Below are 27,078 nucleotides of genomic sequence, written 5' to 3'. Positions count from 1 at the left end.
GGTCACATTGAGGCTTTAAAAAGTAGTTATTCAACATCAGGCTCATTCCAAATGGCATTTTGAATCAATTTTTCTACAGTCCAAAAAATCAATTTTCTGATGAAAAACGATGACCCGTGACCTGTCGAAATTTCTCCAGATGGTCAGAAATGGAAATGTTTTAATGTTTAATTTTTTGACTGCTAATGACTATTCCATGTAAATTATCACTTTTGGAACAAAAATAGGTGTGTTTAGAGAAACTTTAATGCATGAATATGGTCAAAATAGAAGCATCTGAATAGGAGAAAAAGTCTGTAATAATGGCAATTTTGGTCACATTGAGGCTTTAAAAAGTAGTTATTCAACATGAGGCACATTCCAAATGACATTTTGAATCAATTTTTCTACAGTCAAAAAAATCAATTTTCTGATGAAAAACGATGAACCGTGACCTGTCGAAATTTCTCCAGATGGTCAGAAATGGAAATTTTTCAATGTTTAATTTTTTGACTGCTAATGACTATTCCATGTAAATTATCACTTTTGGAACAAAAAGAAGTGTGTTTAGAGTCACATTAATGCCTGAAATTGGTCGAAATAGAAGCTTCTGAATAGGAGAAAAAGTCTGTAATAATGGCAATTTTGGTCACATTGAGGCTTTAAAAAGTAGTTATTCAACATGAGGTACATTCCAAATGACATTTTGAATCAATTTTTCTACAGTCCAAAAAATCAATTTTCTGATGAAAAACGATGACCCGTGACCTGTCGAAATTTCTCTAGAGGGTCAGAAATGGAAATTTTTTAATGTTTAATTTTTTGACTGCTAATGACTATTCCATGTAAATTATCACTTTTGGAACAAAATAAGTGTGTTTAGAGTCACTTTAATGCCTGAAATTGGTCGAAATAGAAGCTTCTGAATAGGAGAAAAAGTCTGTAATAATGGCAATTTTGGTCACATTGAGGCTTTAAAAAGTAGTTATTCAAGTCCAAAAAATCAATTTTCTGATGAAAAACGATGACCCGTGACCTGTCGAAATTTCTCCAGATGGTCAGAAATGGAAATTTTTTTAATGTTTAATTATTTGAGTGTAAATGACTATTCCATGTAAATTATCACTTTTGGAACAAAAATAAATGTGTTTAGAGTCACTTTAATGCCTGAAATTGGTCGAAATAGAAGCTTCTGAATAGGAGAAAAAGTCTGTAATAATGGCAATTTTGGTCACATTGAGGCTTTAAAAAGTAGTTATTCAACATCAGACACATTCCAAATGACATTTTGAATCAATTTTTCTACAGTCCAAAAAATCAATTTTCTGATGAAAAAGGATGACCCGTGACCTGTCGAAATTTCTCCAGATGGTCAGGATTGGAAATTTTTTAATGTTTAATTTTTTGAGTGTAAATGACTATTCCATGTAAATTATCACTTTTGGAACAAAAATAAGTGTTTAGAGTCACTTTAATGCCTGAAATTGGTCGAAATAGAAGCTTCTGAATAGGAGAAAAAATCTGTAATAATGGCAATTTTGGTCACATTGAGGCTTTAAAAAGTAGTTATTCAACATGAGGCACATTCCAAATGACATTTTGAATCAATTTTTCTACAGTCCAAAAAATCAATTTTCTGATGAAAAACGATGACCCGTGACCTGTCGAAATTTCTCCAGATGGTCAGAAATGGAAATTTTTTAATGTTTAATTTTTTGACTGCTAATGACTATTCCATGTAAATTATCACTTTTGGAACAAAAATAAGTGTGTTTAGAGTCACTTTAATGCCTGAAATTGGTCGAAATAGAAGCTTCTGAATAGGAGAAAAAGTCTGTAATAATGGCAATTTTGGTCACATTGAGGCTTTAAAAAGTAGTTATTCAACATGAGGCACATTCCAAATGACATTTTGAATCAATTTTTCTACAGTCCAAAAAATCAATTTTCTGATGAAAAACGATGACCCGTGACCTGTCGAAATTTCTCCAGATGGTCAGAAATGGAAATTTTTTAATGTTTAATTTTTTGACTGCTAATGACTATTCCATGTAAATTAGCACTTTTGGAACAAAAATAAGTGTGTTTAGAGTCACTTTAATGCCTGAAATTGGTCAAAATAGAAGCTTCTGAATAGGATAAAAAGTCTGTAATAATGGCAATTTTGGTCACATTGAGGCTTTAAAAAGTAGTTATTCAACATGAGGCACACTCCAAATGACATTTTAAATACATTTTTCTACAGTCCAAAAAATCAATTTTCTGATGAAAAACGATGACCCGTGACCTGTCGAAATTTCTCCAGATGGTCAGAAATGGAAATTTTTCAATGTTTAATTTTTTGACTGCTAATGACTATTCCATGTAAAATATCACTTTTGGAACAAAAATAAGTGTGTTTAGAGTCACTTTAATGTCTGAAATTGGTTGAAATAGAAGCTTCTGAATAGGAGAAAAAGTCTGTAATAATGGCAATTTTGGTCACATTGAGGCTTTAAAAAGTAGTTATTCAACATGAGGCACACTCCAAATGACATTGTAAATACATTTTTCTACAGTCCAAAAATTAAATTTTCTGATGAAAAACGATGACCCGTGACCTGTCGAAATTTCTCCAGATGGTCAGAAATGGAAATTTTTTAATGTTTAATTTTTTGAGTGTAAATGACTATTCCATGTAAATTATCACTTTTGTAACAAAAATAGGTGTGTTTAGAGTCACTTTAATGCCTGAAATTGGTCGCAAAAGAAGCTTCTGAATAGGAGAAAAAGTCTTTAATAAGGGCAATTTTGGTCACATTGAGGCTTTAAAAAGTAGTTATTCAACATGAGGTACATTCCAAATGACATTTTGAATCAATTTTTTACAGTCCAAAAAATCAATTTTCTGATGAAAAACGATGACCCGTGACCTGTCGAAATTTCTCCAGATGGTCAGAAATGGAAATTTTTTAATGTTTAATTTTTTGACTGCTAATGACTATTCCATGTAAATTAGCACTTTTGGAACAAAAATAAGTGTGTTTAGAGCCACTTTAATGCCTGAAATTGGTCAAAATAGAAGCTTCTGAATAGGAGAAAAAGTCTGTAATAATGGCAATTTTGGTCACATTGAGGCTTTAAAAAGTAGTTATTCAACATGAGGCACACTCCAAATGACATTTTAAATATATTTTTCTACAGTCCAAAAAATCAATTTTCTGATGAAAAACGATGACCCGTGACCTGTCGAAATTTCTCCAGATGGTCAGAAATGGAAATTTTTTTAATGTTTAATTATTTGAGTGTAAATGACTATTCCATGTAAATTATCACTTTTGGAACAAAAATAAATGTGTTTAGAGTCACTTTAATGCCTGAAATTGGTCGAAATAGAAGCTTCTGAATAGGAGAAAAAGTCTGTAATAATGGCAATTTTGGTCACATTGAGGCTTTAAAAAGTAGTTATTCAACATCAGACACATTCCAAATGACATTTTGAATCAATTTTTCTACAGTCCAAAAAATCAATTTTCTGATGAAAAACGATGACCTGTGACCTGTCGAAATTTCTCCAGATGGTCAGAAATGGAAATTTTTTAATGTTTAATTTTTTGACTGCTAATGACTATTCCATGTAAATTAGCACTTTTGGAACAAAAATAAGTGTGTTTAGAGTCACTTTAATGCCTGAAATTGGTCAAAATAGAAGCTTCTGAATAGGAGAAAAAGTCTGTAATAATGGCAATTTTGGTCACATTGAGGCTTTAAAAAGTAGTTATTCAACATGAGGCACACTCCAAATGACATTTTAAATATATTTTTCTACAGTCCAAAAAATCAATTTTCTGATGAAAAACGATGACCCGTGACCTGTCGAAATTTCTCCAGATGGTCAGAAATGGAAATTTTTTTAATGTTTAATTATTTGAGTGTAAATGACTATTCCATGTAAATTATCACTTTTGGAACAAAAATAAATGTGTTTAGAGTCACTTTAATGCCTGAAATTGGTCGAAATAGAAGCTTCTGAATAGGAGAAAAAGTCTGTAATAATGGCAATTTTGGTCACATTGAGGCTTTAAAAAGTAGTTATTCAACATCAGACACATTCCAAAAGACATTTTGAATCAATTTTTCTACAGTCCAAAAAATCAATTTTCTGATGAAAAACGATGACCTGTGACCTGTCGAAATTTCTCCAGATGGTCAGAAATGGAAATTTTTTAATGTTTAATTTTTTGACTGCTAATGACTATTCCATGTAAATTATCACTTTTGGAACAAAAATAAGTGTGTTTAGAGTCACTTTAATGCCTGAAATTGGTCGAAATAGAAGCTTCTGAATAGGAGAAAAAGTCTGTAATAATGGCAATTTTGGTCACATTGAGGCTTTAAAAAGTAGTTATTCAACATGAGGCACATTCCAAATGACATTTTGAATCAACTTTTCTACAGTCCAAAAAATCAATTTTCTGATGAAAAAGGATGACCCGTGACCTGTCGAAATTTCTCCAGATGGTCAGGATTGGAAATTTTTTAATGTTTAATTTTTTGAGTGTAAATGACTATTCCATGTAAATTATCACTTTTGGAACAAAAATAAGTGTGTTTAGAGTCACTTTAATGCCTGAAATTGGTCGAAATAGAAGCTTCTGAATAGGAGAAAAAGTATGTAATAATGGCAATTTTGGTCACATTGAGGCTTTAAAAAGTAGTTATTCAACATCAGACACATTCCAATTGACATTTTGAATCAATTTTTCTACAGTCCAAAAAATCAATTTTCTGATGAAAAACGATGACCCGTGACCTGTCGAAATTTCTCCAGATGGTCAGAAATGGAAATTTTTTGATGTTTAATTTTTTGACTGCTAATGACTATTCCATGTAAATTATCACTTTTGGAACAAAAATAAGTGTGTTTAGAGTCACTTTAATGCCTGAAATTGGTCGAAATAGAAGCTTCTGAATAGGAGAAAAAGTCCGTAATAATGGCAATTTTGGTCACATTGAGGCTTTAAAAAGTAGTTATTCAACATGAGGCACATTCCAAATGACATTTTGAATCAATTTTTCTACAGTCCAAAAAATCAATTTTCTGATGAAAAACGATGACCCGTGACCTGTCGAAATTTCTCCAGATGGTCAGAAATGGAAATTTTTTAATGTTTAATTTTTTGACTGCTAATGACTATTCCATGTAAATTAGCACTTTTGGAACAAAAATAAGTGTGTTTAGAGTCACTTTAATGCCTGAAATTGGTCAAAATAGAAGCTTCTGAATAGGAGAAAAAGTCTGTAATAATGGCAATTTTGGTCACATGAGGCTTTAAAAAGTAGTTATTCAACATGAGGCACACTCCAAATGACATTTTAAATACATTTTTCTACAGTCCAAAAAAATCAATTTTCTGATGAAAAACGATGACCCGTGACCTGTCGAAATTTCTCCAGATGGTCAGAAATGGAAATTTTTTAATGTTTAATTTTTTGACTGCTAAGGACTATTCCATGTAAATTATCACTTTTGGAACAAAAATAAGTGTGTTTAGAGTCACTTTAATGCCTGAAATTGGTCGAAATAGAAGCTTCTGTATAGGAGAAAAAGTCTGTAATAATGGCAATTTTGGTCACATTGAGGCTTTAAAAAGTAGTTATTCAACATGAGGTACATTCCAAATGACATTTTGAATCAATTTTTCTACAGTCCAAAAAATCAATTTTCTGATGAAAAACGATGACCCGTGACCTGTCGAAATTTCTCCAGATGGTCAGAAATGGAAATTTTTTAATGTTTAATTTTTTGACTGCTAATGACTATTCCATGTAAATTATCACTTTTGGAACAACAATAAGTGTGTTTAGAGTCACTTTAATGCCTGAAATTGGTCGAAATAGAAGCTTCTGTATAGGAGAAAAAGTCTGTAATAATGGCAATTTTGGTCACATTGAGGCTTTAAAAAGTAGTTATTCAACATGAGGTACATTCCAAATGACATTTTGAATCAATTTTTCTACAGTCCAAAAAATCAATTTTCTGATGAAAAACGATGACCCGTGATCTGTCGAAATTTCTCCAGATGGTCAGAAATGGAAATTTTGTAATGTTTAATTTTTTTAGTGTAAATGACTATTCCAAGTAAATTATCACTTTTGGAAAAAAAATAAGTGTGTTTAGAGTCACTTTAATGCCTGAAATTGGTCGAAATAGAAGCTTCTGAATAGGAGAAAAAGTCTGTAATAATGGTAATTTTGGTCACATTGAGGCTTTAAAAAGTAGTTATTCAACATCAGGCTCATTCCAAATGACATTTTGAATCAATTTTTCTACAGTCCAAAAAATCAATTTTCTGATGAAAAACGATGACCCGTGACCTGTCGAAATTTCTCCAGATGGTCAGAAATGGAAATCTTTTAATGTTTAATTTTTTGACTGCTAATGACTATTCCATGTAAATTATCACTTTTGGAACGAAAATAGGTGTGTTTAGACAAACTTTAATGCATGAATTTGGTCAAAATAGAAGCATCTGAATAGGAGAAAAAGTCTGTAATAATGGCAATTTTGGTCACATTGAGGCTTTAAAAAGTAGGTATTCAACATGAGGCACATTCCAAATGACATTTTGAATCAATTTTTCTACAGTCAAAAAAATCAATTTTCTGATGAAAAACGATGAACCGTGACCTGTCAAAATTTCTCCAGATGGTCAGAAATGGAAATTTTTCAATGTTTAATTTTTTGACTGCTAATGACTATTCCATGTAAATTATCACTTTTGGAACAAAAAGAAGTGTGTTTAGAGTCACATTAATGCCTGAAATTGGTCGAAATAGAAGCTTCTGAATAGGAGAAAAAGTCTGTAATAATGGCAATTTTGGTCACATTGAGGCTTTAAAAAGTAGTTATTCAACATGAGGTACATTCCAAATGACATTTTGAATCAATTTTTCTACAATCCAAAAAATCAATTTTCTGATGAAAAACGATGACCCGTGACCTGTCGAAATTTCTCTAGAGGGTCAGAAATGGAAATTTTTTAATGTTTAATTTTTTGACTGCTAATGACTATTCCATGTAAATTATCACTTTTGGAACAAAAATAAGTGTGTTTAGAGTCACTTTAATGCCTGAAATTGGTCGAAATAGAAGCTTCTGAATAGGAGAAAAAGTCTGTAATAATGGCAATTTTGGTCACATTGAGGCTTTAAAAAGTAGTTATTCAACATGAGGCACATTCCAAATGACATTTTGAATACATTTTTCTACAGTCCAAAAAATCAATTTTCTGATGAAAAACGATGAACCGTGACCTGTCGAAATTTCTCCAGATGGTCAGAAATGGAAATTTTTCAATGTTTAATTTTTTGACTGCTAATGACTATTCCATGTAAATTATCACTTTTGGAACAAAAATAGGTGTGTTTAGAGTCACTTTAATGCCTGAAATTGGTCGAAATAGAAGCTTCTGAATAGGAGAAAAAGTCCGTAATAATGGCAATTTTGGTCACATTGAGGCTTTAAAAAGTAGTTATTCAACATGAGGCACATTCCAAATGACATTTTGAATCAATTTTTCTACAGTCCAAAAAATCAATTTTCTGATGAAAAACGATGACCCGTGACCTGTCGAAATTTCTCCAGATGGTCAGAAATGGAAATTTTTTAATGTTTAATTTTTTGACTGCTAATGACTATTCCATGTAAATTAGCACTTTTGGAACAAAAATAAGTGTGTTTAGAGTCACTTTAATGCCTGAAATTGGTCAAAATAGAAGCTTCTGAATAGGAGAAAAAGTCTGTAATAATGGCAATTTTGGTCACATTGAGGCTTTAAAAAGTAGTTATTCAACATGAGGCACACTCCAAATGACATTTTAAATACATTTTTCTACAGTCCAAAAAATCAATTTTCTGATGAAAAACGATGACCCGTGACCTGTCGAAATTTCTCCAGATGGTCAGAAATGGAAATTTTTCAATGTTTAATTTTTTGACTGCTAATGACTATTCCATGTAAAATATCACTTTTGGAACAAAAATAAGTGTGTTTAGAGTCACTTTAATGTCTGAAATTGGTTGAAATAGAAGCTTCTGAATAGGAGAAAAAGTCTGTAATAATGGCAATTTTGGTCACATTGAGGCTTTAAAAAGTAGTTATTCAACATGAGGCACACTCCAAATGACATTGTAAATACATTTTTCTACAGTCCAAAAATTAAATTTTCTGATGAAAAACGATGACCCGTGACCTGTCGAAATTTCTCCAGATGGTCAGAAATGGAAATTTTTTAATGTTTAATTTTTTGAGTGTAAATGACTATTCCATGCAAATTATCACTTTTGGAACTAAAATAAGTGTGTTTATAGTCACTTTAATGCATGAAATTGGTCGGAATAGAAGCTTCTGCATAGGAGAAAAAGTCTGTAATAATGGCAATTTTGGTCACATTGAGGCTTTAAAAAGTAGTTATTCAACATGAGGCACATTCCAAATGACATTTTGAATCAATTTTTCTACAGTCAAAAAAATCAATTTTCTGATGAAAAACGATGACCCGTGACCTGTCGAAATTTCTCCAGATGGTCAGAAATGGAAATTTTTTAATGTTTAATTTTTTTAGTGTAAATGACTATTCCATGTAAATTATCACTTTTGTAACAAAAATAGGTGTGTTTAGAGTCACTTTAATGCCTGAAATTGGTCGCAAAAGAAGCTTCTGAATAGGAGAAAAAGTCTTTAATAAGGGCAATTTTGGTCACATTGAGGCTTTAAAAAGTAGTTATTCAACATGAGGTACATTCCAAATGACATTTTGAATCAATTTTTTACAGTCCAAAAAATCAATTTTCTGATGAAAAACGATGACCCGTGATCTGTCGAAATTTCTCCAGATGGTCAGAAATGGAAATTTTGTAATGTTTAATTTTTTTAGTGTAAATGACTATTCCATGTAAATTATCACTTTTGGAACAAAAATAAGTGTGTTTAGAGTCACTTTAATGCCTGAAATTGGTCGAAATAGAAGCTTCTGAATAGGAGAAAAAGTCTGTAATAATGGTAATTGTGGTCACATTGAGGCTTTAAAAAGTAGTTATTCAACATCAGGCTCATTCCAAATGGCATCTTGAATCAATTTTTCTACAGTCCAAAAAATCAATTTTCTGATGAAAAACGATGACCCGTGACCTGTCGAAATTTCTCCAGATGGTCAGAAATGGAAATTTTTTAATGTTTAATTTTTTGACTGCTAATGACTATTCCATGTAAATTATCACTTTTGGAACAAAAATAAGTGTGTTTAGAGTCACTTTAATGCCTGAAATTGGTCAAAATAGAAGCTTCTGAATAGGAGAAAATTTAAAAAGTAGTTATTCAACATGAGGCACATTCCAAATGACATTTTGAATCAACTTTTCTACAGTCCAAAAAATCAATTTTCTGATGAAAAACGGTGACCCGTGACCTGTCGAAATTTCTCCAGATGGTCAGAAATGGAAATGTTTTAATGTTTAATTTTTTGACTGCTAATGACTATTCCATGTAAATTATCCCTTTTGGAACAAAAATAAGTGTGTTTAGAGTCACTTTAATGCCTGAAATTGGTCAAAATAGAAGCTTCTGAATAGGAGAAAAAGTCTGTAATAATGGCAATTTTGGTCACATTGAGGCTTTAAAAAGTAGTTATTCAACATGAGGCACATTCCAAATGACATTTTGAATCAACTTTTCTACAGTCCAAAAAATCAATTTTCTGATGAAAAACGATGACCCGTGACCTGTCGAAATTTCTCCAGATGGTCAGGATTGGAAATTTTTTAATGTTTAATTCTTTGAGTGTAAATGACTATTCCATGTAAATTATCACTTTTGGAACAAACATAAGTGTGTTTAGAGTCACTTTAATGCCTGAAATTGGCCAAAAGAGAAGCTTCTGAATAGGAGAAAAAGTCTGTAATAATGGCAATTTTGGTCACATTGAGGCTTTAAAAAGTAGTTATTAAACATGAGGCACATTCCAAATGACATTTTAAATACATTTTTCTACAGTCCAAAAAATCAATTTTCTGATGAAAAACGATGACCCGTGACCTGTCGAAATTTCTCCAGAATGACTATTCCATGTAAATTATCACTTTTGGAACAAAAATAGGTGTGTTTAGAGTCACTTTAATGCCTGAAATTGGTCGAAATAGAAGCTTCTGAATAGGAGAAAAAGTCCGTAATAATGGCAATTTTGGTCACATTGAGGCTTTAAAAAGTAGTTATTCAACATGAGGCACATTCCAAATGACATTTTGAATCATTTTTTCTACAGTCCAAAAAATCAATTTTCTGATGAAAAACGATGACCCGTGACCTGTCGAAATTTCTCCAGATGGTCAGAAATGGAAATTTTTTAATGTTTAATTTTTTGACTGCTAATGACTATTCCATGTAAATTAGCACTTTTGGAACAAAAATAAGTGTGTTTAGAGTCACTTTAATGCCTGAAATTGGTCAAAATAGAAGCTTCTGAATAGGAGAAAAAGTCTGTAATAATGGCAATTTTGGTCACATTGAGGCTTTAAAAAGTAGTTATTCAACATGAGGCACACTCCAAATGACATTTTAAATACATTTTTCTACAGTCCAAAAAATCAATTTTCTGATGAAAAACGATGACCCGTGATCTGTCGAAATTTCTCCAGATGGTCAGAAATGGAAATTTTGTAATGTTTAATTTTTTTAGTGTAAATGACTATTCCATGTAAATTATCACTTTTGGAACAAAAATAAGTGTGTTTAGAGTCACTTTAATGCCTGAAATTGGTCGAAATAGAAGCTTCTGAATAGGAGAAAAAGTCTGTAATAATGGTAATTGTGGTCACATTGAGGCTTTAAAAAGTAGTTATTCAACATCAGGCTCATTCCAAATGGCATCTTGAATCAATTTTTCTACAGTCCAAAAAATCAATTTTCTGATGAAAAACGATGACCCGTGACCTGTCGAAATTTCTCCAGATGGTCAGAAATGGAAATTTTTTAATGTTTAATTTTTTGACTGCTAATGACTATTCCATGTAAATTATCACTTTTGGAACAAAAATAAGTGTGTTTAGAGTCACTTTAATGCCTGAAATTGGTCAAAATAGAAGCTTCTGAATAGGAGAAAAAGTCTGTAATAATGGCAATTTTGGTCACATTGAGGCTTTAAAAAGTAGTTATTCAACATGAGGCACATTCCAAATGACATTTTGAATCAACTTTTCTACAGTCCAAAAAATCAATTTTCTGATGAAAAACGGTGACCCGTGACCTGTCGAAATTTCTCCAGATGGTCAGAAATGGAAATGTTTTAATGTTTAATTTTTTGACTGCTAATGACTATTCCATGTAAATTATCCCTTTTGGAACAAAAATAAGTGTGTTTAGAGTCACTTTAATGCCTGAAATTGGTCAAAATAGAAGCTTCTGAATAGGAGAAAAAGTCTGTAATAATGGCAATTTTGGTCACATTGAGGCTTTAAAAAGTAGTTATTCAACATGAGGCACATTCCAAATGACATTTTGAATCAACTTTTCTACAGTCCAAAAAATCTATTTTCTGATGAAAAACGATGACCCGTGACCTGTCGAAATTTCTCCAGATGGTCAGGATTGGAAATTTTTTAATGTTTAATTCTTTGAGTGTAAATGACTATTCCATGTAAATTATCACTTTTGGAACAAACATAAGTGTGTTTAGAGTCACTTTAATGCCTGAAATTGGCCAAAAGAGAAGCTTCTGAATAGGAGAAAAAGTCTGTAATAATGGCAATTTTGGTCACATTGAGGCTTTAAAAAGTAGTTATTAAACATGAGGCACATTCCAAATGACATTTTAAATACATTTTTCTACAGTCCAAAAAATCAATTTTCTGATGAAAAACGATGACCCGTGACCTGTCGAAATTTCTCCAGAATGACTATTCCATGTAAATTATCACTTTTGGAACAAAAATAGGTGTGTTTAGAGTCACTTTAATGCCTGAAATTGGTCGAAATAGAAGCTTCTGAATAGGAGAAAAAGTCCGTAATAATGGCAATTTTGGTCACATTGAGGCTTTAAAAAGTAGTTATTCAACATGAGGCACATTCCAAATGACATTTTGAATCATTTTTTCTACAGTCCAAAAAATCAATTTTCTGATGAAAAACGATGACCCGTGACCTGTCGAAATTTCTCCAGATGGTCAGAAATGGAAATTTTTTAATGTTTAATTTTTTGACTGCTAATGACTATTCCATGTAAATTAGCACTTTTGGAACAAAAATAAGTGTGTTTAGAGTCACTTTAATGCCTGAAATTGGTCAAAATAGAAGCTTCTGAATAGGAGAAAAAGTCTGTAATAATGGCAATTTTGGTCACATTGAGGCTTTAAAAAGTAGTTATTCAACATGAGGCACACTCCAAATGACATTTTAAATACATTTTTCTACAGTCCAAAAAATCAATTTTCTGATGAAAAACGATGACCCGTGACCTGTCGAAATTTCTCCAGATGGTCAGAAATGGAAATTTTTCAATGTTTAATTTTTTGACTGCTAATGACTATTCCATGTAAAATATCACTTTTGGAACAAAAATAAGTGTGTTTAGAGTCACTTTAATGTCTGAAATTGGTTGAAATAGAAGCTTCTGAATAGGAGAAAAAGTCTGTAATAATGGCAATTTTGGTCACATTGAGGCTTTAAAAAGTAGTTATTCAACATGAGGCACACTCCAAATGACATTGTAAATACATTTTTCTACAGTCCAAAAATTAAATTTTCTGATGAAAAACGATGACCCGTGACCTGTCGAAATTTCTCCAGATGGTCAGAAATGGACATTTTTTAATGTTTAATTTTTTGAGTGTAAATGACTATTCCATGCAAATTATCACTTTTGGAACAAAAATAAGTGTGTTTATAGTCACTTTAATGCATGAAATTGGTCGGAATAGAAGCTTCTGCATAGGAGAAAAAGTCTGTAATAATGGCAATTTTGGTCACATTGAGGCTTTAAAAAGTAGTTATTCAACATGAGGCACATTCCAAATGACATTTTGAATCAATATTTCTACAGTCAAAAAAAAACAATTTTCTGATGAAAAACGATGACCCGTGACCTGTCGAAATTTCTCCAGATGGTCAGAAATGGAAATTTTTTAATGTTTAATTTTTTTAGTGTAAATGACTATTCCATGTAAATTATCACTTTTGTAACAAAAATAGGTGTGTTTAGAGTCACTTTAATGCCTGAAATTGGTCGCAAAAGAAGCTTCTGAATAGGAGAAAAAGTCTTTAATAAGGGCAATTTTGGTCACATTGAGGCTTTAAAAAGTAGTTATTCAACATGAGGTACATTCCAAATGACATTTTGAATCAATTTTTCTACAGTCCAAAAAATCAATTTTCTGATGAAAAACGATGACCCGTGATCTGTCGAAATTTCTCCAGATGGTCAGAAATGGAAATTTTGTAATGTTTAATTTTTTTAGTGTAAATGACTATTCCATGTAAATTATCACTTTTGGAACAAAAATAAGTGTGTTTAGAGTCACTTTAATGCCTGAAATTGGTCGAAATAGAAGCTTCTGAATAGGAGAAAAAGTCTGTAATAATGGTAATTGTGGTCACATTGAGGCTTTAAAAAGTAGTTATTCAACATCAGGCTCATTCCAAATGGCATTTTGAATCAATTTTTCTACAGTCCAAAAAATCAATTTTCTGATGAAAAACGATGACCCGTGACCTGTCGAAATTTCTCCAGATGGTCAGAAATGGAAATGTTTTAATGTTTAATTTTTTGACTGCTAATGACTATTCCATGTAAATTATCACTTTTGGAACAAAAATAGGTGTGTTTAGAGAAACTTTAATGCATGAATATGGTCAAAATAGAAGCATCTGAATAGGAGAAAAAGTCTGTAATAATGGCAATTTTGGTCACATTGAGGCTTTAAAAAGTAGTTATTCAACATGAGGCACATTCCAAATGACATTTTGAATCAATTTTTCTACAGTCAAAAAAATCAATTTTCTGATGAAAAACGATGAACCGTGACCTGTCGAAATTTCTCCAGATGGTCAGAAATGGAAATTTTTCAATGTTTAATTTTTTGACTGCTAATGACTATTCCATGTAAATTATCACTTTTGGAACAAAAAGAAGTGTGTTTAGAGTCACATTAATGCCTGAAATTGGTCGAAATAGAAGCTTCTGAATAGGAGAAAAAGTCTGTAATAATGGCAATTTTGGTCACATTGAGGCTTTAAAAAGTAGTTATTCAACATGAGGTACATTCCAAATGACATTTTGAATCAATTTTTCTACAGTCCAAAAAATCAATTTTCTGATGAAAAACGATGACCCGTGACCTGTCGAAATTTCTCTAGAGGGTCAGAAATGGAAATTTTTTAATGTTTAATTTTTTGACTGCTAATGACTATTCCATGTAAATTATCACTTTTGGAACAAAAATAAGTGTGTTTAGAGTCACTTTAATGCCTGAAATTGGTCGAAATAGAAGCTTCTGAATAGGAGAAAAAGTCTGTAATAATGGCAATTTTGGTCACATTGAGGCTTTAAAAAGTAGTTATTCAACATGAGGCACATTCCAAATGACATTTTGAATCAATTTTTCTACAGTCCAAAAAATCAATTTTCTGATGAAAAACGATGACCCGTGACCTGTCGAAATTTCTCCAGAATGACTATTCCATGTAAATTATCACTTTTGGAACAAGAATAGGTGTGTTTAGAGTCACTTTAATGCCTGAAATTGGTCGAAATAGAAGCTTCTGAATAGGAGAAAAAGTCCGTAATAATGGCAATTTTGGTCACATTGAGGCTTTAAAAAGTAGTTATTCAACATGAGGCACACTCCAAATGACATTTTAAATATATTTTTCTACAGTCCAAAAAATCAATTTTCTGATGAAAAACGATGACCCGTGACCTGTCGAAATTTCTCCAGATGGTCAGAAATGGAAATTTTTTTAATGTTTAATTATTTGAGTGTAAATGACTATTCCATGTAAATTATCACTTTTGGAACAAAAATAAATGTGTTTAGAGTCACTTTAATGCCTGAAATTGGTCGAAATAGAAGCTTCTGAATAGGAGAAAAAGTCTGTAATAATGGCAATTTTGGTCACATTGAGGCTTTAAAAAGTAGTTATTCAACATCAGACACATTCCAAATGACATTTTGAATCAATTTTTCTACAGTCCAAAAAATCAATTTTCTGATGAAAAAGGATGACCCGTGACCTGTCGAAATTTCTCCAGATGGTCAGGATTGGAAATTTTTTAATGTTTAATTTTTTGAGTGTAAATGACTATTCCATGTAAATTATCACTTTTGGAACAAAAATAAGTGTGTTTAGAGTCACTTTAATGCCTGAAATTGGTCGAAATAGAAGCTTCTGAATAGGAGAAAAAGTCTGTAATAATGGCAATTTTGGTCACATTGAGGCTTTAAAAAGTAGTTATTCAACATGAGGCACATTCCAAATGACATTTTGAATCAATTTTTCTACAGTCCAAAAAATCAATTTTCTGATGAAAAACGATGACCCGTGACCTGTCGAAATTTCTCCAGATGGTCAGAAATGGAAATTTTTTAATGTTTAATTTTTTGACTGCTAATGACTATTCCATGTAAATTATCACTTTTGGAACAAAAATAAGTGTGTTTAGAGTCACTTTAATGCCTGAAATTGGTCGAAATAGAAGCTTCTGAATAGGAGAAAAAGTCTGTAATAATGGCAATTTTGGTCACATTGAGGCTTTAAAAAGTAGTTATTCAACATGAGGCACATTCCAAATGACATTTTGAATCAATTTTTCTACAGTCCAAAAAATCAATTTTCTGATGAAAAACGATGACCCGTGACCTGTCGAAATTTCTCCAGATGGTCAGAAATGGAAATTTTTTAATGTTTAATTTTTTGACTGCTAATGACTATTCCATGTAAATTAGCACTTTTGGAACAAAAATAAGTGTGTTTAGAGTCACTTTAATGCCTGAAATTGGTCAAAATAGAAGCTTCTGAATAGGAGAAAAAGTCTGTAATAATGGCAATTTTGGTCACATTGAGGCTTTAAAAAGTAGTTATTCAACATGAGGCACACTCCAAATGACATTTTAAATACATTTTTCTACAGTCCAAAAAATCAATTTTCTGATGAAAAACGATGACCCGTGACCTGTCGAAATTTCTCCAGATGGTCAGAAATGGAAATTTTTCAATGTTTAATTTTTTGACTGCTAATGACTATTCCATGTAAAATATCACTTTTGGAACAAAAATAAGTGTGTTTAGAGTCACTTTAATGTCTGAAATTGGTTGAAATAGAAGCTTCTGAATAGGAGAAAAAGTCTGTAATAATGGCAATTTTGGTCACATTGAGGCTTTAAAAAGTAGTTATTCAACATGAGGCACACTCCAAATGACATTGTAAATACATTTTTCTACAGTCCAAAAATTAAATTTTCTGATGAAAAACGATGACCCGTGACCTGTCGAAATTTCTCCAGATGGTCAGAAATGGAAATTTTTTAATGTTTTTTTTTGAGTGTAAATGACTATTCCATGTAAATTATCACTTTTGGAACAAAAATAAGTGTGTTTAGAGTCACTTTAATGCCTGAAATTGGTCACAATAGAAGCTTCTGAATAGGAGAAAAAGTCTGCAATAATGGCAATTTTGGTCACATTGAGGCTTTAAAAAGTAGTTATTCAACATGAGGCACACTCCAAATGACATTTTAAATACATTTTTCTACAGTCCAAAAAATCAATTTTCTGATGAAAAACGATGACCCGTGACCTGTCGAAATTTCTCCAGATGGTCAGAAATGGAAATTTTTTAATGTTTAATTTTGTGACTGCTAATGACTATTCCATGTAAATTATCACTTTTGGAACAAAAATAAGTGTGTTTAGAGTCACTTTAATGCCTGAAATTGGTCGAAATAGAAGCTTCTGAATAGGAGAAAAAGTCCGTAATAATGGCAATTTTGGTCACATTGAGGCTTTAAAAAGTAGTTATTCAACATGAGGCACATTCCAAATGACATTTTGAATCAATTTTTCTACAGTCCAAAAAATCAATTTTCTGATGAAAAACGATGACCCGTGACCTGTCGAAATTTCTCCAGATGGTCAGAAATGGAAATTTTTTAATGTTTAATTTTTTGACTGCTTAATGACTATTCCATGTAAATTAGCATTTTTGGAACAAAAATAAGTGTGTTTAGAGTCACTTTAATGTCTGAAATTGGTTGAAATAGAAGCTTCTGAATAGGAGAAAAAGTCTGTAATAATGGCAATTTTGGTCACATTGAGGCTTTAAAAAGTAGTTATTCAACATGAGGTACATTCCAAATGACATTTTGAATCAATTTTTCTACAGTCCAAAAAATCAATTTTCTGATGAAAAACGATGACCCGTGATCTGTCGAAATTTCTCCAGATGATCAGAAATGGAAATTTTTTAATGTTTAATTTTTTGAGTGTAAATGACTATTCCATGTAAATTATCACTTTTGGAACAAAAATAAGTGTGTTTAGAGTCACTTTAATGCCTGAAATTAGTTGAAATAGAAGCTTCTGAATAGGAGAAAAAGTCTGTAATAATGGCAATTTTGGTCACATTGAGGCTTTAAAAAGTAGTTATTCAACATGAGGCACATTCCAAATGACATTTTGAATACATTTTTGTACAGTCCAAAAAATAAATTTTCTGATGAAAAACGATGACCCGTGACCTGTCGAAATTTCTCCAGATGGTCAGAAATGGAAATTTTTTAATGTTTAATTTTTTTAGTGTAAATGACTATTCCATGTAAATTATCACTTTTGTAACAAAAATAGGTGTGTTTAGAGTCACTTTAATGCCTGAAATTGGTCGAAATAGAAGCTTCTGAATAGGAGAAAAAGTCTGTAATAATTTGCAATTTTGGTCACATTGAGGCTTTAAAAAGTAGTTATTCAACATGAGGTACAGTCCAAATGACATTTTGAATCAATTTTTCTACAGTCCAAAAAATCAGTTTTCTGATGAAAAACGATGACCCGTGATCTGTCGAAATTTCTCCAGATGGTCAGAAATGGAAATTTTGTAATGTTTAATTTTTTGAGTGTAAATGACTATTCCATCTAAATTATCACTTTTGGAACAAAAATAAGTGTGTTTAGAGTCACTTTAATGCCTGAAATTGGTTGAAATAGAAGCTTCTGAATAGGGGAAAAAATCTGTAATAATGGTAATTTTGGTCACATTGAGGCTTTAAAAAGTAGTTATTCAACATCAGGCTCATTCCAAATGACATTTTGAATCAATTTTTCTACAGTCCAAAAAATCAATTTTCTGATGAAAAACGATGACCCGTGACCTGTCGAAATTTCTCCAGATGGTCAGAAATGGAAATTTTTTAATGTTTAATTTTTTGACTGCTAATGACTATTCCATGTAAATTATCACCTTTGGAACAGAAATAGGTGTGTTTAGAGTCACTTTAATGCCTGAAATTGGTCGAAATAGAAGCTTCTGAATAGGAGAAAAAGTCTGTAATAATGGCAATTTGGTCACATTGAGGCTTTAAAAAGTAGTTATTCAATATGAGGCACATTCCAAATGACATTTTGAATCAATTTTTCTACAGTCCAAAAAATCAATTTTCTGTCAAAAAACGATGACCCGTGATCTGTCGAAATTTCTCCAGATGGTCAGAAATGGAAATTTTTTAATGTTTAATTTTTTTAGTGTAAATGACTATTCCATGTAAATTATCACTTTTGTAACAAAAATAGGTGTGTTTAGAGTCACTTTAATGCCTGAAATTGGTCGAAATAGAAGCTTCTGAATAGGAGAAAAAGTCTGTAATAATGGCAATTTTGGTCACATTGAGGCTTTAAAAAGTAGTTATTCAACATGAGGCACATTCCAAATGACATTTTGAATCAATTTTTCTACAGTCCAAAAAATCAATTTTCTGATGAAAAACGATGACCCGTGACCTGTCGAAATTTCTCCAGATGGTCAGAAATGGAAATTTTTTAATGTTTAATTTTTAGACTGCTAATGACTATTCCATGTAAATTATCACTTTTGGAACAAAAATAAGTGTGTTTAGAGTCACTTTAATGCCTGAAATTGGTCAAAATAGAAGCTTCTGAATAGGAGAAAAAGTCTGCAATAATGGCAATTTTGGTCACATTGAGGCTTTAAAAAGTAGTTATTCAACATGAGGCACACTCCAAATGACATTTTAAATACATTTTTCTACAGTCCAAAAAATCAATTTTCTGATGAAAAACGATGACCCGTGACTTGTCGAAATTTCTCCAGATGGTCAGAAATGGAAATTTTTTAATGTTTAATTTTTTGACTGCTAATGACTATTCCATGTAAATTATCACTTTTGGAACAAAAATAAGTGTGTTTAGAGTCACTTTAATGCCTGAAATTGGTCAAAATAGAAGCTTCTGAATAGGAGAAAAAGTCTGTAATAATGGCAATTTTGGTCACATTGAGGCTTTAAAAAGTAGTTATTCAACATGAGGCACACTCCAAATGACATTTTAAATACATTTTTCTACAGTCCAAAAAAATCAATTTTCTGATGAAAAACGATGACCCGTGACCTGTCGAAATTTCTCCAGATGGTCAGAAATGGAAATTTTTTAATGTTTAATTTTTTGACTGCTAATGACTATTCCATGTAAATTATCACTTTTGGAACAAAAATAAGTGTGTTTAGAGTCACTTTAATGCCTGAAATTGGTCGAAATAGAAGCTTCTGTATAGGAGAAAAAGTCTGTAATAATGGCAATTTTGGTCACATTGAGGCTTTAAAAAGTAGTTATTCAACATGAGGTACATTCCAAATGACATTTTGAATCAACTTTTCTACAGTCCAAAAAATCAATTTTCTGATGAAAAACGATGACCCGTGACCTGTCGAAATTTCTCCAGATGGTCAGGATTGGAAATTTTTTAATGTTTAATTTTTTGAGTGTAAATGACTATTCCATGTAAATTATCACTTTTGGAACAAAAATAAGTGTGTTTAGAGTCACTTTAATGCCTGAAATTGGTCACAATAGAAGCTTCTGAATAGGAGAAACTGTCTGCAATAATGGCAATTTTGGTCACATTGAGGCTTTAAAAAGTAGTTATTCAACATGAGGCACACTCCAAATGACATTTTAAATACATTTTTCTACAGTCCAAAAAATCAATTTTCTGATGAAAAACGATGACCCGTGACCTGTCGAAATTTCTCCAGATGGTCAGAAATGGAAATTTTTTAATGTTTAATTTTTTGACTGCTAATGACTATTCCATGTAAATTATCACTTTTGGAACAAAAATAAGTGTGTTTAGAGTCACTTTAATGCCTGAAATTGGTCGAAATAGAAGCTTCTGAATAGGAGAAAAAGTCCGTAATAATGGCAATTTTGGTCACATTGAGGCTTTAAAAAGTAGTTATTCAACATGAGGCACATTCCAAATGACATTTTGAATCAATTTTTCTACAGTCCAAAAAATCAATTTTCTGATGAAAAACGATGACCCGTGACCTGTCGAAATTTCTCCAGATGGTCAGAAATGGAAATTTTTTAATGTTTAATTTTTTGACTGCTTAATGACTATTCCATGTAAATTAGCATTTTTGGAACAAAAATAAGTGTGTTTAGAGTCACTTTAATGTCTGAAATTGGTTGAAATAGAAGCTTCTGAATAGGAGAAAAAGTCTGTAATAATGGCAATTTTGGTCACATTGAGGCTTTAAAAAGTAGTTATTCAACATGAGGTACATTCCAAATGACATTTTGAATCAATTTTTCTACAGTCCAAAAAATCAATTTTCTGATGAAAAATGATGACCCGTGATCTGTCGAAATTTCTCCAGATGGTCAGAAATGGAAATTTTTTAATGTTTAATTTTTTGAGTGTAAATGACTATTCCATGTAAATTATCACTTTTGGAACAAAAATAAGTGTGTTTAGAGTCACTTTAATGCCTGAAATTAGTTGAAATAGAAGCTTCTGAATAGGAGAAAAAGTCTGTAATAATGGCAATTTTGGTCACATTGAGGCTTTAAAAAGTAGTTATTCAACGTGAGGCACATTCCAAATGACATTTTGAATACATTTTTGTACAGTCCAAAAAATCAATTTTCTGATGAAAAACGATGACCCGTGACCTGTCGAAATTTCTCCAGATGGTCAGAAATGGAAATTTTTTAATGTTTAATTTTTTTAGTGTAAATGACTATTCCATGTAAATTATCACTTTTGTAACAAAAATAGGTGTGTTTAGAGTCACTTTAATGCCTGAAATTGGTCGAAATAGAAGCTTCTGTATAGGAGAAAAAGTCTGTAATAATTTGCAATTTTGGTCACATTGAGGCTTTAAAAAGTAGTTATTCAACATGAGGTACAGTCCAAATGACATTTTGAATCAATTTTTCTACAGTCCAAAAAATCAGTTTTCTGATGAAAAACGATGACCCGTGATCTGTCGAAATTTCTCCAGATGGTCAGAAATGGAAATTTTGTAATGTTTAATTTTTTGAGTGTAAATGACTATTCCATGTAAATTATCACTTTTGGAACAAAAATAAGTGTGTTTAGAGTCACTTTAATGCCTGAAATTGGTTGAAATAGAAGCTTCTGAATAGGGGAAAAAATCTGTAATAATGGTAATTTTGGTCACATTGAGGCTTTAAAAAGTAGTTATTCAACATCAGGCTCATTCCAAATGACATTTTGAATCAATTTTTCTACAGTCCAAAAAATCAATTTTCTGATGAAAAACGATGACCCGTGACCTGTCGAAATTTCTCCAGATGGTCAGGATTGGAAATTTTTTAATGTTTAATTTTTTGAGTGTAAATGACTATTCCATGTAAATTATCACTTTTGGAACAAAAATAAGTGTGTTTAGAGTCACTTTAATGCCTGAAATTGGTCACAATAGAAGCTTCTGAATAGGAGAAACTGTCTGCAATAATGGCAATTTTGGTCACATTGAGGCTTTAAAAAGTAGTTATTCAACATGAGGCACACTCCAAATGACATTTTAAATACATTTTTCTACAGTCCAAAAAATAAATTTTCTGATGAAAAACGATGACCCGTGACCTGTCGAAATTTCTCCAGATGGTCAGAAATGGAAATTTTTTAATGTTTAATTTTTTGACTGCTAATGACTATTCCATGTAAATTATCACTTTTGGAACAAAAATAAGTGTGTTTAGAGTCACTTTAATGCCTGAAATTGGTCGAAATAGAAGCTTCTGAATAGGAGAAAAAGTCCGTAATAATGGCAATTTTGGTCACATTGAGGCTTTAAAAAGTAGTTATTCAACATGAGGCACATTCCAAATGACATTTTGAATCAATTTTTCTACAGTCCAAAAAATCAATTTTCTGATGAAAAACGATGACCCGTGACCTGTCGAAATTTCTCCAGATGGTCAGAAATGGAAATTTTTTAATGTTTAATTTTTTGACTGCTTAATGACTATTCCATGTAAATTAGCATTTTTGGAACAAAAATAAGTGTGTTTAGAGTCACTTTAATGTCTGAAATTGGTTGAAATAGAAGCTTCTGAATAGGAGAAAAAGTCTGTAATAATGGCAATTTTGGTCACATTGAGGCTTTAAAAAGTAGTTATTCAACATGAGGTACATTCCAAATGACATTTTGAATCAATTTTTCTACAGTCCAAAAAATCAATTTTCTGATGAAAAACGATGACCCGTGATCTGTCGAAATTTCTCCAAATGGTCAGAAGTGGAAATTTTGTAATGTTTAATTTTTTGAGTGTAAATGACTATTCCATGTAAATTATCACTTTTGGAACAAAAATAAGTGTGTTTAGAGTCACTTTAATGCCTGAAATTAGTTGAAATAGAAGCTTCTGAATAGGAGAAAAAGTCTGTAATAATGGCAATTTTGGTCACATTGAGGCTTTAAAAAGTAGTTATTCAACATGAGGCACATTCCAAATGACATTTTGAATACATTTTTGTACAGTCCAAAAAATCAATTTTCTGATGAAAAACGATGACCCGTGACCTGTCGAAATTTCTCCAGATGGTCAGAAATGGAAATTTTTTAATGTTTAATTTTTTTAGTGTAAATGACTATTCCATGTAAATTATCACTTTTGTAACAAAAATAGGTGTGTTTAGAGTCACTTTAATGCCTGAAATTGGTCGAAATAGAAGCTTCTGTATAGGAGAAAAAGTCTGTAATAATTTGCAATTTTGGTCACATTGAGGCTTTAAAAAGTAGTTATTCAACATGAGGTACAGTCCAAATGACATTTTGAATCAATTTTTCTACAGTCCAAAAAATCAGTTTTCTGATGAAAAACGATGACCCGTGATCTGTCGAAATTTCTCCAGATGGTCAGAAATGGAAATTTTGTAATGTTTAATTTTTTGAGTGTAAATGACTATTCCATGTAAATTATCACTTTTGGAACAAAAATAAGTGTGTTTAGAGTCACTTTAATGCCTGAAATTGGTTGAAATAGAAGCTTCTGAATAGGGGAAAAAATCTGTAATAATGGTAATTTTGGTCACATTGAGGCTTTAAAAAGTAGTTATTCAACATCAGGCTCATTCCAAATGACATTTTGAATCAATTTTTCTACAGTCCAAAAAATCAATTTTCTGATGAAAAACGATGACCCGTGACCTGTCGAAATTTCTCCAGATGGTCAGAAATGGAAATTTTTTAATGTTTAATTTTTTGACTGCTAATGACTATTCCATGTAAATTATCACCTTTGGAACAGAAATAGGTGTGTTTAGAGTGACTTTAATGCCTGAAATTGGTCGAAATAGAAGCTTCTGAATAGGAGAAAAAGTCTGTAATAATGGCAATTTGGTCACATTGAGGCTTTAAAAAGTAGTTATTCAATATGAGGCACATTCCAAATGACATTTTGAATCAATTTTTCTACAGTCCAAAAAATCAATTTTCTGTCAAAAAACGATGACCCGTGATCTGTCGAAATTTCTCCAGATGGTCAGAAATGGAAATTTTTTAATGTTTAATTTTTTTAGTGTAAATGACTATTCCATGTAAATTATCACTTTTGTAACAAAAATAGGTGTGTTTAGAGTCACTTTAATGCCTGAAATTGGTCGAAATAGAAGCTTCTGAATAGGGGAAAAAGTCTGTAATAATGGCAATTTTGGTCACATTGAGGCTTTAAAAAGTAGTTATTCAACATGAGGCACATTCCAAATGACATTTTGAATCAATTTTTCTACAGTCCAAAAAATCAATTTTCTGATGAAAAACGATGACCCGTGACCTGTCGAAATTTCTCCAGATGGTCAGAAACTGAATTTTTTTAATGTTTAATTTTTTGACTGCTAATGACTATTCCATGTAAATTATCACTTTTGGAACAAAAATAGGTGTGTTTAGAGAAACTTTAACGCATGAATATGGTCAAAATAGAAGCATCTGAATAGGAGAAAAAGTCTGTAATAATGGCAATTTTGGTCACATTGATGCTTTAAAAAGTAGTTATTCAACATGAGGCACATTCCAAATGACATTTTGAATCAATTTTTCTACAGTCCAAAAAATCAATTTTCTGATGAAAAATGATGACCCGTGACCTGTCGAAATTTCTCCAGATGGTCAGAAATGGAAATTTTTTAATGTTTAATTTTTTGAGTGTAAATGACTATTCCATGTAAATTATCACTTTTGGAACAAAAATAAGTGTGTTTAGAGTCACTTTAATGCCTGAAATTGGTCGAAATAGAAGCTTCTGAATAGGAGAAAAAGTCTGTAATAATGGCAATTTTGGTCACATTGAGGCTTTAAAAAGTAGTTATTCAACATCAGACACATTCCAAATGACATTTTGAATCAATTTTTCTACAGTCCAAAAAATCAATTTTCTGATGAAAAACGATGACCCGTGACCTGTCGAAATTTCTCCAGATGGTCAGAAATGGAAATTTTTTAATGTTTAATTTTTTGACTGCTAATGACTATTCCATGTAAATTATCACTTTTGGAACAAAAATAGGTGTGTTTAGAGAAACTTTAACGCATGAATATGGTCAAAATAGAAGCATCTGAATAGGAGAAAAAGTCTGTAATAATGGCAATTTTGGTCACATTGATGCTTTAAAAAGTAGTTATTCAACATGAGGCACATTCCAAATGACATTTTGAATCAATTTTTCTACAGTCCAAAAAATCAATTTTCTGATGAAAAATTATGACCCGTGACCTGTCGAAATTTCTCCAGATGGTCAGGATTGGAAATTTTTTAATGTTTAATTTTTTGAGTGTAAATGACTATTCCATGTAAATTATCACTTTTGGAACAAAAATAAGTGTGTTTAGAGTCACTTTAATGCCTGAAATTGGTCGAAATAGAAGCTTCTGAATAGGAGAAAAAGTCTGTAATAATGGCAATTTTGGTCACATTGAGGCTTTAAAAAGTAGTTATTAAACATGAGGCACATTCCAAATGACATTTAAATACATTTTTCTACAGTCCAAAAAATCAATTTTCTGATGAAAAACGATGACCCGTGACCTGTCGAAATTTCTCCAGATGGTCAGAAATGGAAATTTTTTAATGTTTAATTTTTTGACTGCAAATGACTATTCCGTGTAAATTATCACTTTTGGAACAAAAATAAGTGTGTTTAAGTCACTTTAATGCCTGAAATTGGTCAAAATAGAAGCTTCTGAATAGGAGAAAAAGTCTGTAATAATGGCAATTTTGGTCACATTGAGGCTTTAAAAAGTAGTTATTCAACATGAGGCACATTCCAAATGACATTTTGAATCAACTTTTCTACTGTCCAAAAAATCAATTTTCTGATGAAAAACGATGACCCGTGACCTGTCGAAATTTCTCCAGATGGTCAGGATTAGACATTTTTAATGTTTAATTTTTTGAGTGTAAATGACTATTCCATGTAAATTATCACTTTTGGAACAAAAATAAGTGTGTTTAGAGTCACTTTAATGCCTGAAATTGGTCAAAATAGAAGCTTCTGAATAGGAGAAAAAGTCTGTAATAACGGCAATTTTGGTCACATTGAGGCTTTAAAAAGTAGTTATTCAACATGAGGCACACTCCAAATGACATTTTAAATACATTTTTCTACAGTCCAAAAAATCAATTTTCTGATGAAAAACGATGACCCGTGACCTGTCGAAATTTCTCCAGATGGTCAGAAATGGACATTTTTTAATGTTTAATTTTTTGAGTGCAAATGACTATTCCATGTAAATTATCACTTTTGGAACAAATATAAGTGTGTTTAGAGTCACTTTAATGCCTGAAATTGGTCACAATAGAAGCTTCTGAATAGGAGAAAAAGTCTGCAATTATGGCAATTTTGGTCACATTGAGGCTTTAAAAAGTAGTTATTCAACATGAGGCACACTCCAAATGACATTGTAAATACATTTTTCTACAGTCCAAAAAATCAATTTTCTGATGAAAAACGATGACCCGTGACCTGTCGAAATTTCTCCAGATGGTCAGGATTGGAAATTTTTTAATGTTTAATTTTTTGAGTGTAAATAACTATTCCATGTAAATTATCACTTTTGGAACAAAAATAAGTGTGTTTAGAGTCACTTTAATGCCTGAAATTGGTCGAAATAGAAGCTTCTGAATAGGAGAAAAAGTCTGTAATAATGGCAATTTTGGTCACATTGAGGCTTTAAAAAGTAGTTATTCAACATGAGGCACATTTCAAATGACATTTTGAATCAATTTTTCTACAGTCCAAAAAATCAATTTTCTGATGAAAAACGATGACCCGTGACCTGTCGAAATTTCTCCAGATGGTCAGAAATGGAAATTTTTCAATGTTTAATTTTTTGACTGCTAATGACTATTCCATGTAAATTATCACTTTTGGAACAAAAATAAGTGTGTTTAGAGTCACTTTAAAGCCTGAAATTGGTCAAAAGAGAAGCTTCTGAATAGGAGAAAAAGTCTGTAATAATGGCAATTTTGGTCACATTGAGGCTTTAAAAAGTAGTTATTAAACATGAGGCACATTCCAAATGACATTTAA

Source organism: Triturus cristatus, chromosome 9, assembly GCF_964204655.1.
Source record: "Triturus cristatus chromosome 9, aTriCri1.1, whole genome shotgun sequence".
Classification (NCBI taxonomy): Eukaryota; Metazoa; Chordata; class Amphibia; order Caudata; family Salamandridae; genus Triturus; species Triturus cristatus.
This window is presented reverse-complemented; position numbering follows the sequence as displayed.